Raw genomic sequence first — 14,434 nt, forward strand, 5'->3', positions numbered from 1 at the left:
AAGGAAAAACTCCCTTTTAGGAAGAAACCTCGGCAGACCCAGACTCTTGGTAGGCGGTGTCTGACGGGCCGGTTGGGGGTGTGATGAACAGTGGCGATAATAGTCACATTAAAGGTCACAGTGACGTCGAAGGTTATCGTGGAAGTTCATGTCATAGCAGGGCACATCGTGTCATACTGAGTAGTGCAGTCCCCTATACCGGATCCAGACTACTCTGTGCATAGGAACATCACAGCAGGGCGTTGCGGGATGAAACGTGGCGCTGCAGAGCATGGGTGGATGCAGCAGGATGCAGCAGGATGCAGCAGGATGCAGCAGGATGCAGCAGGATGCGGACGGGATTTGCAGAGAATCACAGAGCATAGCTCTGCGAAGAAGAAACATAAGGACTCCGGGGAGTAAACTCCCCAGAGCTAGATTAGTAACAAGCAATTCTGGGACAGGATGCATACAGAAGTAACAAGTAGAGAAGAGAGAGCAGCTCAGTGTGTCATAGGAAGGAAACAGCAACCCCTGCAGTCTAGAATTGTAATAGCATAACTAACTACGAGGAGAAGCAGGTGGGCCGGGTTAGGTGGACGCTGCAACTCCTCACTCCCTAACTATAAGCTTTGTCAAAGAGGAGGGTTTTCAGTTTACTCTTGAATGTGGCGACGGTGTCTGCCCCTCGAACCCAGACTGGAAGCTGGTTCCACAGAAGCGGAGCCTGATAGCTGAAGGCTCTGGCCCCCAGTCTACTTCCAGAGACTCTAGGAACCACGAGTAGCCCCGCATTCCGGGAGCGCAGTGCCCTAGTGGGACAATAAGGTACTAAGAGCTCTTCTAGGTATGATGGTGCGGGACACCATTTAGAGCTTTGTAAGTCAGGAGGAGGATTTTAAATTCGATCCTAGACTTCACAGGAAGCCAATGCAGAGAAGCTAATACAGGAGAAATATGATCTCTTCTCTTAGTTCTCGTCAGAACACGTGCTGCAGCATTCTGGATCAGCTGGAGAGCCTTAAGGGACTTATTTGGACAACCTGATAATAAGGAATTGCAGTAATCTAGTCTAGAAGTAACGAATGCATGGACTAGTTTTTCAGCATCATTCTGAGACAGGATATTCCTGATTTTGGCAATGTTACGTTATGTTAATAATTACTTTTTTTATGACATACTATGCTTTGACTTAGTCATGACTTTCTTATGAATTATGATTATGGCCATGACCATTTCTGAGATTATTTGTGTGATCAAGTAGAAGGTTGCTTAGGGACCCTGATGTCTGGGTTTTATTCCCATCCAGGGGCAGTGAATTCTTTTTTTTTTTAGATCAATTTTTTATTGTTTTTTTTTAATTTTTAACATACTGAACAGACAAATACAATTGAACAAGAACAAAAACCCTCTCCCACCCCCCACCCTCTGCAGCCTTGAGGAAAAAAATAAAATAAATTACACCTTGCCTAGTCACTGTCCTCTAATTCTTGTGACGCCGAGGTCACCAGAACTGATACCCGTGCTGCTGCGCTTTTCCACAGTCGATGATTTGGCTTTGTTAATCCTGGCCAGTGAAGTTTAGAGGCCACTCTCAGGGGAAAAGTTCCAGCAGAAGCATCTTCATGACATACTATACAATGACTTTTTAAGACATACAATACTCTGACTTTTTAAAACTTTTTATGACATACTATGCTTTGACATTTTTATTAATAACTTTCTTATGTCTAGACTTCGTAATAACTTAATTATTAGTTAGACCTTTTGTATGACCTATGACTAGGACTTTACTATCGTATGACCTTTTTATAGAATGAATGGTGTCATTTCATAACTTAGGCTGTTAGAAGGTTGCTTTAACACACTTGGCTCTGGGTTTAACTCCAGCCAGGGGCAGTGAATTTTTTAGAGCTAGCTGTTAGAAAAAAGATTCAAGCAAAAGCATCTTCATGATATACTATTTAATACTACTACTTAAATTGCATCCCCGACTCCTCCAATTCCCGGTTCAGCTGAGGCCCAAGGAACAAGGAGCTATTAAATAAGGGACATGGGATGTACGGTACCCTATGACTCTTTTATGACATACTATACTACGACTTTTTTTATGACTTTTTGTGACATACTATAATATCTTTGTTATGACATACTGTACTTTGACTTTTTAGGACTTTTTAGGACATACTATACTATGACTTTGTTATGACTTTCGTGTGACCTATGACTATGACTTTACTATATTACTACCTTTTTATGGGATGAATGGTATGATCTAATAGCTTAGGCAGTTAGAAGTTTGCTTTTAGACACTATGTGTTCAACTCCAGCCAGGGGTAGTGAAGTTTGGAGCAAGCTGTTAAAGAAAAGTTTCAAGCAGAAGGATCTACTTATAGTATACGGGATGAATGGTGTGATCCAATAGCTCAGGCTGTTACAATGTTACTTGGAGATACTTGGCTCTGGGTTCAACTCCAGTCAGTGATAGTGAAGTTTGGTGTTGTTGTAAGGAAAAAGTTCCAGCAAAAGCATCTTCATGACATACTATACAATTCAGTTAATGACGTTATACTTTGACTTTTTTATTACTTTTTATTACATACTACACTATGACTTTTAATTACTTTATTATGACATTCTATACTATGACTTTTTATGACTTACTATGCTATGACTTTTAATGACTTTTTCATAACATACTATAGTATGACCTTTTTATGGGATAAATGGTATGATCCAATAGCTCAGTCTGTTACAATGTCTCTTGGAGATACCTGGCTCTGGGTTCAACTCTGGTCAGGTATAGTGAAGTTACTGTTGCTGTTAGGAAATATTTTTTTTTAAAGCCAAAATATCTTAATGACATACTATACTATGACTTTTTTAAACATAATATACTATGACTTTTTTAAACATAATATACTATGACTTTTAATGACATACTATACATTGACTTTTTTATGATTTTTTTTATTACTTTTAATGACATACTATACTATGACATTTTTATGACATACTATACTATGACATTTTTATGACTATTAATAACATACCATACTATGACTTTTAATGACATGCTATACTTTGACATTTTTATGACTTTTTTTTACATACTATACTATGACTTTTTTATTACATACAATACTATTACTTTCATGATTACCTTTTTATTACTTTTCATGACATACTATACTATGACATTTTTTTAATGTTTTTTGACATACTATACTATGACTTTTTTATGACTTATTATGACATACTATACTATGACTTTTTAATCACTTTTATGACATACTATACCATAACTTTTTTATGACATACTATTCTATGACATTTTTATGACTTTTAACAACACACTATACTATGACATTTTATCACTTTTTATGACATACTATACTATGACTTTTAATGACATGCTATATTTTGACATTTTAATGACATACTACACTATGACTTTTCATGACATACTATACTTCGACTTTTTTATGACATACTATAGTATGAATTTTTAATTGCTTTCTTATGACATACTATACTATGACCTTTAATGACATTTTTATGACATGCTATACTATGACTTTTTAATGACATACTATACTGTGACCTTTAATGACATTTTTATGACATACAATACTATGATCTTTTTTAATGACATGCTAAACTATGACATTTTTATGACTTTTTTTACATACTATACTATGACTTTTTTATTACATACAATACTATTACTTTCATGATTACCTTTTTATTACTTTTCATGACATACTATACTATGACTTTTTTTAATGTTTTTTGTCATACTATACTATCACTTTTTTATGACTTATTATGACATACTATACTATGACTTTTTAATCACTTTTATGACATACTATACCATAACTTTTTTATGACATACTATTCTATGACATTTTTATGACTTTTAACAACACACTATACTATGACATTTTGTCACTTTTTATGACATACCATACTATGACTTTTAATGACATGCTATATTTTGACATTTTAATGACATACTATACTATGACATTTTTTAAATGTTTTTTGACATACTATACTATCACTTTTTTATGACTTATTATGACATTCTATACTATGACTTTTTATGACTTACTATTAGGGTTGGGTATCGTTTGGTTTTTTTTCGGTTCCGGTGCTAAATCGATACTTTTAAAACGGTTCCGGTGCCTAAACGGTGCCTGAATCGGTACTTTTCAATAAAGTAAAAAAAAAAAATAAGAAAAAAAATAAGGGTAGTAAACAACAGTCAGTGACTTGTTTATTGCTAAGGACATGGTCAAAATTAAAGATTTAATAATAATGTAATAACTATAACAATAACAATAAGTTATTTCACCAGTAAATTGCTGTTGAACCCCAGATGGGAAAAGGGTATTTTACAATTACTGTGAATGCACCACGAGGCTACCTGTTTTAAGTGAATGCACCGTCTGTGTTGTTTAATTCCGACAACGGCAGCTGCAAGTGAACGCACCGTCTGTGTTGTTTAATTCCGACAACTGCAGCTGCAAGTGAACGCACCGTCTGTGTTGTTTCATTCCGACCATATAAACATACTGTATATCTATGAATTGCGACAACGGCAGCTGCTGCTGCGCTGCAGAGCAGACTGTTACATCCCGCTGTTGAAGTCCTCCACAGTGAAATACAGTCACACTTTACACTGTTTAACGTTAGCTGTCAACATTTTACCGGTGTTTAATCCAGCTGCTAGCTAAAGGTAGGCTAACATTACATGCTGTCAGGTATAGTGTAAAGTCAAGCACCGAAATGAGGCACCGAAATTTTCGTTCTTATTCGGTCTCGTTACTACCGTTTACGTCGGCACCGGTTCCCTATTGGCACCGAGTTTCGGTACCCAACCCTACTTACTATGCTATGACTTTTAATGACTTTTTCATGACATAGCCTACTATAGTATGACCTTTTTATGGGATAAATGTTATGATCCAATAGCTCAGTCTGTTACAATGTCTCTTGGAGATACCTGGCTCTGGGTTCAACTCTGGTCAGGTATAGTGAAGTTACTGTTGCTGTTAGGAAATATTTTTTTTTAAAGCCAAAATATCTTAATGACATACTATACTATGACTTTTTTAAACATAATATACTATGACTTTTTTAAACATAATTTACTATGACTTTTAATGACATACTATACATTGACTTTTTTATGACATGCTATACTTTGACATTTTTATGATTTTTTTTATTACTTTTAATGACATACTATACTATGACATTTTTATGACATACTATACTATGACATTTTTATGACTATTAATAACATACCATAGTATGACTTTTAATGACATGCTATACTTTGACATTTTTATGACTTTTTTTTACATACTATACTATGACTTTTTTATTACATACAATACTATTACTTTCATGATTACCTTTTTATTACTTTTCATGACATACTATACTATGAAATTTTTTTATGTTTTTTGACATACTATACTATGACTTTTTTATGACTTATTATGACATACTATACTATGACTTTTTAATCACTTTTATGACATACTATACCATAACTTTTTTATGACATACTATTCTATGACATTTTTATGACTTTTAACAACACACTATACTATGACATTTAATGACATGCTATATTTTGACATTTTAATGACATACTATACTATGACTTTTCATGACATTTTAATGACATACTATACTATGACTTTTCATGACATTTTAATGACATACTATAGTATGATTTTTTAATTGCTTTCTTATGACATACTATACTATGACCTTTAATGACATTTTTATGACATGCTATACTATGACTTTTTAATGACATACTATACTGTGACCTTTAATGACATTTTTATGACATACAATACTATGATTTTTTTAATGACATGCTATACTATGACATTTTTATGACTTTTTTCAACAAACTATACTATGACTTTTCGTGACATACTATACTTTGACTTTTTATGACATACTACAGTATGACTTTTTAATTACTTTCTTATGACTATGACTTTCTTATAGTTTGACCTTTCTTGGGCTGAACAGAGTGATCCAATAGCTCAGGCTGTTAGAATGTTGCTTGGAGATACTTGGCTCTGGGTTCAACTCCAGTCAGTGATAGTGAAGTTTGGCATTGTTGTAAGGAAAAAGTTCCAACAAAAGCAGCTTCATGACATACTATACAATTCCTTTAATGACATGTTATACTTAGACTTTTTTTTATTATTTTTTATGACATACTATACTATGACTTTTAATTACTTTTTTTATGACATTCTATACTATGACTTTTCATGACTTACTATGCTATGACCTTTTATGACTTTTTCATGACATACTATAGTATGACCTTTTTATGGGATAAATTTGTATGATCCAATAGTTCAGTCTGTTACAATGTTGCTTGGAGATACCTGGCTCTGGGTTCAACTCCAGTCAGGTATAGTGAAGTTAGTGGTGCTGTTAAAAAAAAATGTTAAGGCAGAAATATCTTAATGACATACTATGACTTTCTTAAACATAATATACTATGACTTTTAATGACATACTATACTATGACTTTTTTATGACATACTATAATCTGACTTTTTAAGACATTTTTTAAGACTTTTTAGGCATACAACTTACGACTTTTTTATGACTTTATATGACATATTATACTATGACTTTTTAATCACTTTTTATGACATACTATATCATAACTTTTTTATGACATGCTAAACTTTGACATTTTTATGACTTTTTTTATTACTTTTCATGACATACTATACTATGACATTTTTATGACATACTATACCATGACATTTTTAGGACTTTTAATAACATACACTATACTATGACTTTTAATGACATGCTATACTTTGACATTTTTATGACATACTATACTATGACATTTTTATGACTATTAATAACATACCATACTATGACTTTTAATGACATGCTATACTTTGACATTTTTATGACTATTAATAACATACCATACTATGACTTTTAATGACATGCTATACTTTGACATTTTTATGACTTTTTTTTTACATACTATACTATGACTTTTTTATTACATACAATACTATTACTTTCATGATTACCTTTTTATTACTTTTCATGACATACTATACTATGACATTTTTTTAATGTTTTTTGACATACTTATACTATCACTTCTTTATGACTTATTATGACATACTATACTATGACTTTTTAATCACTTTTTATGACATACTTATACTATCACTTCTTTATGACTTATTATGACATACTATACTATGACTTTTTAATCACTTTTTATGACATACTATACTATGACTTTTAATGACATGATATATTTTGACATTTTAATGACATACTATACTATGACTTTTCATGACATACTATACTTCGACTTTTTTTATGACATACTATAGTATGACTTTTTAATTGCTTTCTTATGACATGCTATACTATGACTTTTTAATGACATACTATACTGTGACCTTTAATGACATTTTTATGACATACAATACTATGATTTTTTTAATGACATGCTATACTATGACATTTTTATGACTTTTTTCAACAAACTATACTATGACTTTTCGTGACATACTATACTTTGACTTTTTTATGACATACTACAGTATGACTTTTTAATTACTTTCTTATGACTATGACTTTCTTATAGTTTGACCTTTCTTGGGCTGAATGGTGTGATCCAATATCTCAGGCTGTTAGAATGTTGCTTGGAGATACTTGGCTCTGGGTTCAACTCCAGTCAGTGATAGTGAAGTTTGGCATTGTTGTAAGGAAAAAGTTCCAACAAAAGCAGCTTCATGACATACTATACAATTCCTTTAATGACATGTTATACTTAGACTTTTTTTTATTATTTTTTATGACATACTATACTATGACTTTTAATTACTTTTTTTATGACATTCTATACTATGACTTTTCATGACTTACTATGCTATGACCTTTTATGACTTTTTCATGACATACTATAGTATGACCTTTTTATTGGATAAATTTGTATGATCCAATAGTTCAGTCTGTTACAATGTTGCTTGGAGATACCTGGCTCTGGGTTCAATTCCAGTCAGGTATAGTGAAGTTAGTGGTGCTGTTAAAAAAAAATGTTAAGGCAGAAATATCTTAATGACATACTATGACTTTCTTAAACATAATATACTATGACTTTTAATGACATACTATACTATGACTTTTTTATGACATACTATAATCTGACTTTTTAAGACATTTTTAAGACTTTTTAGGCATACTATACTACGACTTTTTATGACTTTATATGACATATTATACTATGACTTTTTAATCACTTTTTATGACATACTATATCATAACTTTTTTATGACATGCTATACTTTGACATTTTTATGACTTTTTTTATTACTTTTCATGACATACTATACTATGACATTTTTATGACATACTATACCATGACATTTTTAGGACTTTTAATAACATACACTATACTATGACTTTTAATGACATGCTATACTTTGACATTTTTATGACATACTATACTATGACATTTTTATGACTATTAATAACATACACTATACTATGACTTTTAATGACATGCTATACTTTGACATTTTTTACATACAATACTATTACTTTTATGATTACTTCTTTATTACTTTTCGTGACATACTATACTATGACATTTTTTTTGTTTTTTGACATACTATACTATCACTTTTTTATGACTTATTATGACATACTATACTATGACTTTTTAATCACTTTTTATGACATACTATACATATGCATGCTATACTATACTATACTATGACTTTAATGACATCCTATACTATGACATTTTTATGACTTTTTTCAACATACTATACTATGACTTTTCATGACATACTATACTTCGACTTTTTTATGACATACAATAGTATGACTTTTGAATTGCTTTCTTATGACTATGACTTTCCTATAGTTTGACCTTGATCCAATAGCTCAGTTAGAATGTTGCTTGGAGACACTTGTCTCTGGGTTCAATGACTTTTTACGACATACTATACTATGACTTTTTATGACATACTATACTATGAATTTTTCATGACTTTTTAATGTCAAGACTTTTTAATTACTTTTCACGACATACTATACTATGAAATGTTTATGATTTTCTTTTTATCACATACCATACTATGACTTTTTTATTACTTTATAACATTCTATACTATGAATTTGGGTTTTTCAACATACTATGCTATGACTTTTTATAACATATTATGACTTTTTTCGACTATGACTATTTTTATATTATGACTTTTTTGGGGCTTTTTTTGACGTGCTATCCATTGACTTTTTAATGACTTTACATTACATGTCATTGAGCTGACGCTTTTATCCAAAGCAACTTACAATTGCTATATATGGCAGAGGTCACACGCCTCTGGAGCAACTAGGGGTTAAGTGTCTTGCTCAGGGATGTATCACAGTGGGAATCGAACCCAAATCTCCCACACCAAAGGCATGTGTCATATCCAATGCGCCATCACCACCCATAATGACTTTCTATGACATACTATGACTTTTATGTCATATTATACTATGACTTATTTATGACTTTTTTCAACGTACTATACTATAACTTTTTAATGGCTTTTTTTGACGTACTATCCATTGAGCTGACGCTTTTATCCAAAGCAACTTACAATTGCTATATATGTCAGAGGTCACACGCCTCTGGAGCAACTAGGGGTTAAGTGTCTTGCTCAGGGACACATTGGTTGATGTATCACAGTGGGAATCGAACCTGGGTCTCCCACACCAAAGGCATGTGTCATATCCAATGCCCCATCACCACCCATAATGACTTTCTATGACATGCTATACTGTGACTTTTATGTCATATTATACTATGACTTATTTATGATTTTTTTCAACGTACTATACTATATATATATATATAGATATAGATATAGATATACAATAGCTCAGGCTGTTAGAATGTTGCTTGGAGACACTTGGCTCTGGGTTCAACTCCCACCAGCGATAGTGAAGTTTGGTGTTGCTGTTAGGGGTAAAAGTTCCAGCAGAAGCATCTTAATGACATACTATACAATTACTTTTTTATGAAATACTATACTATGACTTTTTCTGACTTTTATCGACATACTATACTATGACTTTTTACGTTATACTATGCTATGACTTTTTACGACTTTTTTCGAATAATATACTGACATTTTCATGACTTTTTTCAACATACTGTACTATGACTTTTTTTATGACTTTTATTACATACTATACTAGGCCTTTGTATGCTATGACTTATTTATGATTTTTTTTCAATATAATATACTATGACTTTTTATGAGATACTGTGCTATGACTTTTATTACTTTATATGACATACTATAACATGATTTTTTATGACATACTATACTATGACTTTTTTATAACTTTTTTCGTCATACTATACTATGACTTTTTATGACATACTACACTATGCCTTTTTGTGACATATTATACTGTGACTTTTTTATGACTTTTTTCAACATACAATACTATGACTTTTTATGATATACTATACTATGATTTTATGACTTTTTACGACATACTACACTATGCCTTTTTGTGACATACTATACTGTGACTTTTTTATGACTTTTTTCAACATACAATACTATGACTTTTTTATGACAAACTATACTATGACATTGTTAAACATTTATAATTACATTTGTGATTATAAATGTACTGTGATGCTTCACCTGGTGATTTATAAAGTTAAAAGTAAATCTGTAAAATAGATTTCCCTTCACTTTTTTGCCCTGTGCTGAAACAATAAACACAAACTAAACAGTGAATTACATTCACAAGCTGTTCTGCACTGTCATCCTTATACCCTCTCCTGTAATAATGGCAAAGTCAATGATCAATTCACCCATAATTATGAAAGTTATTTTGACTCGAGAGAGCACTCACAATGTAGGGGGAGAGAGAGAGGAAGTTTAACCATCCTGTCATTTTAATTAGAGCCAGATTTACCTTTCTCAATCTTAAAAAGCCCCACTGAGGAATGCAGAAGTTCATTTGGCTTTCGTTTTTGCTTCTGAGCCTCTGCCACAGCTTGCTAGCAGACAGGATGTTGGCTGGGAAACGCAGCTTGAGTACTGACTTTCCTACCTTATGTTTCTAAGCTTGCAGATGCTGTTGTGGATTTAAACTCCAAATATACAGTGCCGTATCAACAATACATCTCAGCTGCGTATTTAAGTGATTGATTTTATGATGTTTATAATGTTGTAACAACCTTTCTTGTCCTTTCAGTATCATAGGAGGCACATTTATTATAATTGATATGGTTACAGATATTGAGAAGTTTAAGAGGACTGTTAATATCATTCTAACTATTCTATCTAAGCTTCACTATAATAGAGAGCGTTGTAAGCCAATAAAAAACAAATCTTAATATCAGTGAGATTCTTTTAAAAGGTTTGTGGCAGCTTATTGTGGCTATCAGCAGAACTCTTTCCTGATTTACAAAGATCAGGATAAGCAATTTCCTCTTATGACTCACAACTCTTAAATACAGTAAATTAAAAAAAAAATCTTGAAATTAAAAGATTACACAACAATCCCAGTTGCTGTTCTTTTTCCTAAATCCCTAATGCCTAAGCCCAAAATAGCCGTGATTTAAATTTTTTTCTGTAATTTGAACTTGTTAAATTAGTCAAACGGAGGACAGGGTTGAGAGATTTCTCGTCAGTGACATCCACGCTTTATGCTAAGCTAAGCTTATTGCCTTCCCTGGCTTCATTGTTAGCACACAGATATGAGAATGGTAGCAATCTTCTCATGTAATTCCCGGGAAGAAAAGTGAATATATGTATTTCCCAAAATGTTGAACTATTAAGCCTTCTCCATTACTACACGATGCATAGAAAGCAAGCATAAACACAGACAGTATCACCAGGTTTCCAGGTAACGGCAAATTATTCAGAGAATATATTACAAACAGAACAGAAAACAGACCCGTCAGCTGTGTGTACTGAACCTGTTCTGTGAATAAAAATATATTTGTGTACTCAAATAAACTTTGATTTACAAAGGACATTTCACTACCTACACACACACACACACACACAGACAGACAGACATATATATATATATATATATATATATATATATAATATTTTTGCACACACACACACACACACACATAAGCATACACTGTCGTGCCACTTCAATTAGATTCTATTGGATTTTATTAAATCTTCCTTGAGCTTTCACTTCACGGCAGCATCCATCAGACGATTATTATTTATCTTGCTGTCAAGAACTGGCAGCTCGTGGAGTCCCACAGAGACTGAGAGGAATAGCGTGTGTGTGTGTGTGTGTGTGTGTGTGTGTGTGTGTGTGTGTGTGTGTGTGTATGTTAAAGTTTAAAGTAACTGAGTTGCTCAGGAAGTGAAATCATATTCTGGCTAATTGCAGACATTAGCACAGAATATTAGATCCATGCGTGTCTGCATTATGCAAATATAGTTAAAAATGCAAATGTTTTCATTCAGCACTAATTGCTGATCTCTATAAAAGCTTATCTTTGATGTATTATAGAATAGAAAAAGATGAATACGTTTACAATAAATATGGGAAATAAATGCAGGCTACTCATTCTGCATGAAATTGGTCCTATTATTAAATATCTATATTTGATTATTAACACTGATGAATCAATGTGTAAGCAGTTGTTGCTCTAGCTAATTTTAACTACTTTATATACAGTTTTGTAGTTTCCCAACCTAGGGGTCGGGCCCCTCTAAAGGGTCAAAAGATAAATCTGAGGGGTCGTGAGATGATGAATGGGAGAAGAAAGACAAAAAAACTAAATTCAAAACAAACTTGTATTCATATTTTGGACAACTCTCCTCCCTTCATCGCCACACAACCTCACACTCTTCAATGGTAAAAGGAGATCAATAAGCAGAGATAATAACTGCAGCTCTCTCTACATAAAATATCCATTACAGGAAATAAAAGCCATCTCATGGAAACATTTTGAGCCATCAAATTGTCCCGATGGCCGTAGCATTTCTCACCATTAGAGAGGAAGTGGTTACACTGGGGACTGAAGCGCTAAACAATGTGGGAACTGGGTGACCAGTACACCTGAGGAAAAGAAAAACAAAAGCTGAGTTTAAATCACTTTTTCGTTTAATTGTGCTCCTTTTGGACAGGTGAGGGTATTTTAGGCTGAAAAGTGTAATTTGCTTCAAACTGCTGGAACACACTTTCATTCCTGAGGTTTGAAAAGTTTTTACCTGTGAGGATGTGCTCTCGGAGTACCTTTTCCTTCCCTAGCTTGTCAATAAAGAATGAGAAAAGGGGTTTGAGGGGAGAATAATTGATAGCAGAGATGTTTTCATGATGAAATACTGTAGCTCAGCCGGTAGCCTTTCTATATCTGGTTTGATTGAGAAAACCGTTAAATGTGTAGTAATTGGGATCTCATGGACTCTCCTGAGGGATTCCTGCCAAGCCCCAAATTTGACGTTTGAGTGCTGCTTTCCCCTTCTGTATGTAAATGTCTCAGCCTCCAGCACAGCGCTGATAAACAGGATCTGCTGCAGCAAATGAGCTGAATCCATCAACCCACCGTTACCTAAGGTTAACTGCTGAAACATTATACACCAGGGTCCCTTTTTCTTTCAATCAATTCCCTACATAGACCACCACAAACCCCTCCGGGCACAACACCATGCCAGTGTGCGCTCAGTCACACCTATACACAAAAGGAAAAGAATTACACAGACCAGCTTTAAGGGAACAAAACTAAACACACTGCACTTCTGTCTGCTGCTTTTGTTTCCCAGCGGCTGCCACGGGTCACCAAGTAGTTTATTAGGGTGTTGCCCTCCTGCATGTGTGTATGTGAGTGCAGGTGCCCCCTCTTCAATTCAGCTTGTCGTAATGCAGTAGATAAAGTGCTGATATGGCTATGGCTGACACTGTTATACACCAGCACCAGGGAGATGGATATGGATGGAGAGAAGGAGAAAGCAGCAGGATGGAGGAAATGGGTGTGGGGGGGGGGGATGGATGGATGGATGGATGGACTGGAGTGTGTATATAAGCAATTTGGCATGGCAACTTTAGATGAACCTATAATTTGTCAGAGACTGAGTGAGTGTGAAAGAATGGGCAATATGGATGGAAAGTGGTGGCTTTGCTGGCAGCAGTCTCTTACTCAGCAGCCGAGCCACAAAACATGATGAAAAATGCGGCTGTGATAGTGTGTGTGTGTGTGTGTGTGTGTGTGTGTGTGTGTGTGTGTGTGTGTCAACAACCTGGCATAAACAAAGGGCTTAGAGAGGCAAGTCCGACACCTAGAGGTCTGTCAGATATAGTGGTTTCTCACCATCTCTGTGAATGATGAAAATATAGTATACCGATTAATTATTTGCAGTTGTGGACT

This window comes from Perca fluviatilis, chromosome 18 (genome assembly GCF_010015445.1).
Source record: "Perca fluviatilis chromosome 18, GENO_Pfluv_1.0, whole genome shotgun sequence".
NCBI classification, from domain to species: domain Eukaryota; kingdom Metazoa; phylum Chordata; class Actinopteri; order Perciformes; family Percidae; genus Perca; species Perca fluviatilis.